This window comes from Phyllopteryx taeniolatus, chromosome 19, assembly GCF_024500385.1.
Source record: "Phyllopteryx taeniolatus isolate TA_2022b chromosome 19, UOR_Ptae_1.2, whole genome shotgun sequence".
Lineage (NCBI taxonomy): Eukaryota > Metazoa > Chordata > Actinopteri > Syngnathiformes > Syngnathidae > Phyllopteryx > Phyllopteryx taeniolatus.
Window position 1 is genome coordinate 7,974,218 of NC_084520.1, and position 8,759 is coordinate 7,982,976.

At 38.0% G+C, this 8,759-nt stretch overlaps 1 long non-coding RNA gene across 1 annotated transcript; it reads right to left on the reverse strand.

Moving 5' to 3' along the window:
• Window positions 1-1,857: 1,857 nt before the first annotated feature.
• Window positions 1,858-4,489, reverse strand: LOC133469054 (uncharacterized). Its single transcript, XR_009785604.1, has 2 exons — window positions 4,137-4,489; window positions 1,858-2,348 (listed from the first exon to the last, which is right to left on the reverse strand). It is a non-coding gene; the product is annotated as an uncharacterized LOC133469054 (long non-coding RNA).
• Window positions 4,490-8,759: the final 4,270 nt, after the last annotated feature.

Here is an 8,759-nt window from a genome sequence, read left to right on the forward strand (position 1 = left end):
GTGGTTAGAAAGTCTGCCTCACAGTTCTGAGGTTTGGTGTTTGTGTGGAGTTTGGATGTTCTCCTTGTGCTAACGTGGGTTTTCTCCAGTTACTCCGGCTTCCTCCCACATTACAAAAACATGAAAATTAGGCGAATTGAAGATAATAGCCATAGATGTGAATCTGAGTGTGAATGGTTGTCTATATGTGCCCTATGAGCAGTCTGTGGTGTAACCTATCTCTCTTCCAGTCAGACCATAATTAGTACAAGCACTATTGAAAATGGATGTACGGAAGTCATTCAAATATGAAATCATAAAAATAAATAGCTTCATAAATTAGTTATATCTATATCATAAAGTGTCATTTTGTTCTTTGAAAGACACCTGAGTTTTTTTTCTCTGCACCCTAGTTTTTTTCTCTTCATTCTGCCCTTAACATTCTAGATAAGGCCAAATAAGCAATGGCATGTTAATGTGTGTGCATATCAATGTGTAGCTATGAAAACATGTCTGAATGTACATGAACAGTAAGTGTCTTATGAACTTTAAAGGCTATAAAGATGTATCTTCTATTTTGTATAGTGAAAAAAGTGTTGTGTGTTTTATAACAGAAACAGGTTGCTTTTATTTATTCATATTCTTTTCACCTGCAGTATCATGAATATAAAGTGCTATTAAGATAAGGCAACTGTCACGTCCAGTATATTTATTGATTTAATGGCATGACCTATCTTGTTACTGAGTGCCTGCTCCTGTTTCTTCACCAGACAAAAAAAAAAAAAAGATATTTATATAATTATTTTATCTGCTTGACATTTGTGTATTTTTGTCATTCAAGTGCTGGAAGACAAATAAAAAATGAAGCCGTCTGGGTCTCATTTGTTACTATGCAGGGGACGCGCTGTCCAAATGCCACTTGCTGTCATTTGAAAGAGTACCAGCAGGTCGGATTCAACCATCATAACTCACTTTTTACTTTTAATTGACGCTGCAGAAATTTTATCTACACTGCAGCTGATGCGGATAACGCTACAGATAATGAAACTCCATTTTGTGTGACGCACAGATGGGAAACAATGGCTATAACAAAAGCAGTTGCTATTGGCAACTCGTAAAGAATGGCCGAATTGCAACATTAACATCTTTCTGATGGCCTTCTGTCCATTTTAGATTAAACAAAATTTCAAGTGTTCAGGGTCTATAGCAACATGGTTTAGTTTCAGAGAATTAGCAACCAGAAGGATAGCAGATGGGCTGCTGGTGACGGCTTGCAAAACTTGATTATTCGAATTGTCATTATTGAGACAATTGTCATTTTCAGGAATAAGACTTGAGCAAAAACAAGTGTGTTCAGTACCAAACATACATCTGAGTGTTTGACCTGTGCCCCCTAACACTGTGCTTGCCCCCCCACCCCCACCCCCCATCGAATATATTTTGATGTACCAAGCAAGTTCATATCGTGTTTGGCATTTAGAGGTTCCACTGTATTGTCATAACAATTGTCAATGTGATGTTGTTGCTGCATTGCCTGCTGCTGGAAATGCTTTCAACACTTGTGATGAAAATGTAGCTGAATATCATATGAGCAAAATTTACTGAAATATATATTTTGTTAAAAAAAAATTAATAATTTACCAGGTTGTTCTGTGTAATGTGTAACAAAAATATACATTAGATTGCAAATTGCATTCCCGGTTGGGGGATTAAAATGAGTACAATAACTTCAATGAAAATTCACAACAGCTGGCTATAAGGGACATTATTTTTATAATAATGTTCTGCTTAGCATCTTAGCTCTAGCATTGGAACTTAAACGACTGTTCCACCTAATTTTGCTGGTCCCTTTTATTATTTAAAGGCAAGATCAGCACATTTGATTTCATTTTTAATATTTGTATCCCCTGTCATCCATTTCAGCTCCATCAAGTAACACAAAATCCTCTAAGAATTCAGTGCACACTTTATGCTCAGCACCAAACCCCTGACAGACAAGAACAGAACAGAGCGTTTTGCTCCAGAGAGGCAGAAATATCCCTCGGGAGTACAGCAAGACCAAAAAAACGTAGAGAAAGTCTGATAAGAAAATTAAATAAAGTCATGTGTGCTCCAATTAAATAGTCAAGTCTTCTACTTAGTGCTCTATTGATTTTACCAGCCGTGTCCATGCCCAGCACCTTTTGTGAGCACAGCTGTCGGAATGAGTATTCCAATGAGCACGCATCCCGACCCGTGTGTGCCCGCGCTTTCTTCCTCCCACTCCTCCTTTTCCTCTTCCTCACATCCACCCATCTATAAGGGATCGTGTCATCCTTGCTCCCTCTTCGCTGGGCCCCTGGAACAGTCTAAAAATAAACTGAGGCTGACTGGAAAGCAAAAGGAAAAGAAATTGGGTTACTATATTGTTTGAGGATGTTGCAGCTCCCTAATATGAAATCGGAGAAATAGCTCCGGAAATTTGACTGCAATGAATATTTATTATCAATTTCTTCACCCATTACAGATATACTTCACCCTGTAAAGACAACAAATACAATTTTCAGTTGTGGAGACCGCACTTCATACATTCAGCAAACACTAATACCCAGCACATCGTCAACTCATCAGAAGTTAAGGCTGTTAGCTAACGCTTATCCGTGCATCCAACAAAACTCAAACACGTGTAAAATGTAATTTAATCCTGATGTTTTGTAACAGTGGGGCAAAACAGCTCGCTAACTGAAACATTTTTAAGAATTTTCCATGTTTTTTGAATTCACACTTGATGGGTGGGCATATACTAGAGATCCAACCATTTCTATACATCCAATTCAAACGTTTTTTTAAAAACATGAATGTACAGTACGTTTTCCAATGTAGCTATGGTGATGACAGAGATACTGTGCTCTTTATGACAAAGTAGTGTACAATCAGGTGCACGTGGTTGCTTCCTTGTTCTTCTGAGCTTTTCCCTATTTGGAGTCGCAGCTCCATATGAGCCTACTCCAAATGTTCCGGTTAAGGGTGTTCCTTTCATCCATAAAGTCTTTCCATCTGGTTCTTGGTCTTCCTTGTTTTCGAGTCCCCCTGTACTTCCATCCGCATCACTTTTTTCCCTACATACTGTCCTTCAATTCTCCTCATCAGATGTCCAAACTACCTCAGGCTTTCTTTTTGTATTTTCTTTGAAACTTGGGTTGCATTCACTGACCCGATGCATTCATTTCTTATTCCGTCTTTTCAATTTACTCTGGACATTCATTGCAACATCTTTATTTCAATAATATCAAGTTTCTTCTACTTTCTTTAGTGGTGCTGCATCCAATCTGTACACCTTCTTTATGGACTTGTAATTTATGAGGGACTGTCATATATCACCACCGATACCTTCCTCCAGTTGTTCCATCTGTATACGATATAGTTAACGTCTTTCTCCATTACCCCTCTCCAGCTAAAATCAAATCAAGATACCAAGATATCCTCTTTTTAAATTTGTTCAATTTCATCTTTTCACAGATCTATACTATTGGTCAGTCCCCACATGGGTCTGTTATTTTTACAAATTGTTGAGGAAAGAGGTGTGCTGATTTCTTTTTAAGTACAGTATGTTTTTTTTTTTTTATTTATGCTGTACTGGCAGTGTAGTGGTAAAAGCTGTTGCCTTACACACAGACGGAGTGGGTCAAATTCCCAGTCAGTGCCCTCCTACCCAGTCACTGCTGGTCCCAAGCCTGGATAAAAATGGGCGGGTTGTGTCAGGAAGGGCATCTGGTGTAAACTCTATGCCAAACAAATCATGTGAGTGACTTGCTGCGATGCCCTCTGATGGGACAAACTAAAAGTTCTTTATTTTTTAAGGTTCTTCCTTCTGTAGGAAAAACAAATGTGAGCACTTCTCTGCTCTTTAATGCTCGTTGTTAGTCATTGTGCGTTCGGCTATATGCTATTCATGTGAGCACCTGCTTGGTAATTTGGCCAGGTGCTTTCTAATGTTGCAATACTGAAGGTCGGTTGTAGTATCAAGTCTTGTAAGGTTTGATGACGTCTCGCATGATATCGGACTTTTTTTGACCATTTTGGTTGAACTCCTAATTAAACTGTACGTCTTATCTTTATGTAAGGCCGTTATGACATCAAGTAGTGTTGAGGATGTAAGAATCTGGGCTTGTACTTACAATTTTCACCCTTGTGCATTTAAGCAGAGTAAATCATTCCTTCTCTTTGTCAACCTCCGTCTTTTGTGTTTTCCTGGGGAAAAAAACAATCTAATTAGCAACTTCAGCTAATTAGCTGACATTGAATCTCTTTTGCCCACTTGAGGCTTGAAGGTCCAGTGTTAAGGGTGGTTCATTATCGCAGTGCAAAGACAGCATCGCTGTCACTTCCCTTTGTCCCCCTCTTCATCCTTTTTCAATCGTTTCCGAGCAGTTCAAGAAAACAGCACATTGCGTTTAAATAGGTTAACACTCATTTTCAAAAATGAGCAGAAAAGACAGGCAGAAGAGGCAAAGTGCAAATTAACATTTGCTTTGTGATGTTCATCCTTCTCATTGTGATGTCTTGTGGTGCTGCCGCACAAATGGCTTGCTCATTTCCTCTGTCAGCATTATAAGGTGATCGTATCAATTATTAAGTTATGCACACGCTTCAAGGGATTCACAGTCGCTGATGAGCATCATCACAAGGACATTATTGTGGAAAATTGCAATCTGGATCAGCACTTTTGCCTGTCTGCAGTTTCACCACATCATGTTTTATTTATCTATTTATGCCGGCATTAATATTTAACCAGGAAATGAGACTCTTCTTACAAGAGTGTTCCACAAGACCAAGCATATACCACATATTACTATGAGGGGCCGTTAGGGACATTATTCAGGATTAGCTCTCAAATGCTTTCACACACACACAAACTACCAAAAGGCTCTCATAAACACAACTCAAACACTCTCATACACACGGGTCTTGCTCTCATAAAGACTACTCAAATACTCTCCTTAACACGACTCAAACACTCACATACACACACGAGTCTTGCTCTCATAAAGACTACTCAAACACTCTCATTAACACTACTCAAACACTCGCATACGCACAAGTCTTGCTCTCATAAATACCACTCAAACACTCTCATTAACACTACTCAAACACTCTCATACGCACAAATCTTGCTCTTATAAAGACCACTCAAACACTCACATTAACTAACTCAAATGCGTTCACGCGAACACGTCAATAATTCTTGCACACGTAATTGGCATTCACGAGTTCATGTCAATCATGCTCACGCACATGTCGATTATGCTCACACGTGAATAGTGTAAATCTTTTATTAGGTAGTTAATTCAAAAAGTGAAATTATAGAGATGCACTGCACAGTGCACACACTCAAGAGTGAAGTATTTTATATTTAAAATATGTATTATTTGGATGATTACAGCACATAGCAAATACAAAAAATTCCCCATATTGAGAAACTAAAATATAACATCAAGCGAAATAGTGAATTAATTAAAGAAATAAAGTAATTTTAACGTAGAAATTAGGCTGGAATTTACCCTCTAAAAAGTACTTCAGTGTATAAACACTCTATGAGTACTGAAAAAAACGTTTCAACTATATTCTAATTTATTGAGCTGTACCTATATTGAAAAAAATATATATTTGACTCTGAGCGTGTGTAGTCTGGAGTGCATATCTATGACATGAGTTTCGATACGACAATTAAATTCCTTCATTCCCTTTGGCCACATCAATAGGTACACCGGCGCAGGGGAGCTTAAATGCGACTATACGGCCATCCTGTCTGCAACGAAACGTATACGTTTCAGATTGTAACGCAGCGGTTTTGAAACGCTGTCTTGAGTCCAAGAGTAAACACACTACGCTTTAGCCCGAAAGGCACATTTATTCGGCAGCATCCGTGTCCGGTTAATGGCGTCTCGCTCTTGATAGATGAGCCAGCCTAGCCCTACGTTGTACACGACATGGCTTCTGATTGGCCGACCATTACGTCATATACTACAGCATTTACACATTAAAAGCAGATATTTTAAATCAATGAAGAAAAGCGTTATTGTAACACAATAATAAAGTATATGACATATATACATTATAAATATAAATCTATGTACTATACAGTATAATGCAATGTAATGCTACTGCTTAGGCTTACTATTGTACTTTATGGCTGTTGGTCAATGCCATATTTTATTTTGAAACCACTTACTTTTCAACTAATTTAAATACACGCTCACATAAACATGTCAAATGTCTGCACACATACAGCTCAAATAAGCTTGCATAAACATGTCAAATCTATTCACATACCATCCTCATATCCATTTATAAAATATACTCAGATCCTTTCACATTTCCATGTCAAATGCTCGCATACATGCTTGTGGAAAGAAAAAAAAAATCTTGGGAGATTTATTTTAAGATAGATAGATAGATAGATAGATAGATAGATAGATAGATAGATAGATAGATAGATAGATAGATAGATAGATAGATAGATAGATAGATAGATAGATAGATAGATAGATAGATAGATAGATAGATAGATAGATAGATCGATCGATCGATCGATCTCCTCTTTTATGCTCCTCTTTCCTGATCAAAAGTCACAGATATATACATCAATGGTGACAACCTCAGGGTAGGGCACAGGATCGTACAGGGACGGCAGTGGCATGGCATAAGCCTGCCCATATTTGCTGCTGGTTGCTAAGCGACTGAACGGGAAGTAGCCTGGTGCCTGGAGAGAGAGAGCCCTGGCTTTGCTCATAATAAGGAGAAAATGAGACTCAAGTGAAGCATGTGTGGCTATGCTATATTCTATTTTAAGATTTTTATTATTAAATACTAAATTCACCATTCTATTATTTTCAAATGACATTCAAAGTTGTGGAGATTGTCAATCGCTGTGCCTTCTTCACCACATAATTGTGTAAGACATTTCCCGTAATTGTGTAAGACAAGAGCTCGTAACATTGGGGCACGACCTTCATATTTTTTATTTCATTTTCCCGGATTTTTACTGTACGATTTGGCCAAAATCGCTTGGTTTTGTCACTGAAATCACTCCACCACCTCCTAATGGTTGCGCCAATATGTCGTCCCCGATTCATGCGTCGCCAGCAAATACAAAATGAACGGGTTGGTTGACAGTGCACTGTGCTGCGTTTTGTGCGTGTGTGTGTGCATGTGTGTGTGTGTGCGTGTGCGTGTGTGTGTGTGTGTGTAAAAAGGCCTTAAGACTACGGAAGCATACATGACTGCCCAAAAACCCTGCTAGAGCTCATCAACCTGGACATGGAGACACGGTCTGAATGTGTTTCTTTCTCATGAAGTGCTGTGATATCACATACAGGATATTGGACATGCCCATTTGCCCTGGCTTGTTAAATTCACCTCAGTTGATTGATTGGGTCAATGAGTGTAACAGTCTTGTACAGTGTAACAGTGAATTAAATACTGTATTATAGTTCTACTGAACATGTTATTTTATTCACACACAAAAAGGGGGGCAGAGTGATGCATTGAAATGGCTGAGGCTTTCTGGATTTTAAATTCAAAAGCTATAAAAATCAGGTATTAAACAAAGATTCAGGTAATCTTTTTTTTTTTGAACAGTTGGGTAATATTATTAATTAAATATGAATGCTCCAATTCATAAATGTATTTTAGACATGAAAATAACTGTAAAATTGCGCCGTAGTTTACAGTGACACCTATAATAAATACACACAAAAAAATGATTGCATAAGAAAAAAATGAAATCAGTAGGGAAGGATTGCCAGATGAGGTGTGCAGAAATAAAAGCTGTGGTGCCCCAGAAAGATAGGGCTATGGATCTGATGATACACCTAATCAGACTAGAAATTGCAACCTTTTTATATCCTCCAGAAAATACAGCTGATTGACACTATTCATTTTTGTTTGATAATGATGACGATGGTTGTTTCTGATTATTAATCAAGAGGAAAAGATGATCACATTTGACAAATGTAACCTTTTGTCCCAATTGAATTTCACAGTAAAAATTAGTCTGCTGATTGTGGTAGTTCTATAATGCAAAGTGAACAATGTCTTTTGAATGTTTTATGAGAGAAACACAAGACAACCATTGTCAGACGAATGATTTGTCTTTCAGAAGTGTACAATATATTCAGTAGTACTCCTCTTCAAACTGACTCTAGATTATAGGGGGAGAAATCACGTGAAACTTCTGCTCAGCATTCAGTATAATTTACTGTACTCATTTCTACTATTTTATTTTTTGTTTTTGCCCCGTCATGACTGATGGTACAGTGGTTGACTCTCCTGACTTCCGCACAGGCAGTGCAAGCAGAAATAAAGGAGGCTACAACACTTTAACTTTAAAATAACTGTATGAATAACCATTAAAATGTGAGTACTCCCTTTGTGAGGTGATCTCATTTGCATATACGAGAGAGGTTAACGTTGATTGAAAATGTCATCTGAGAGAGAAAAGTTTCATATTATTGGATGGTAGCATGGCGGAATACTACTGAGCACATCTCACTCAGTCTGGACAAGCATCAGCTACTTACAACCCTAATGAGGACATGGATGGATGGATGGATGGATGGATGGATGGTCGGGTGGATGGCTGGATGGATTTTATTTCTAACGTGTGCTTCTGACTTGAGTACTTGAGTGCCTGGTGAGCTAATGTAATACAAAAACCATAACTGACACATTAACGGTATTGTTTTGTTCTTATACCGGAAAGAAGGACATTTTAAAAGGGAAGAGACACACACAAACAA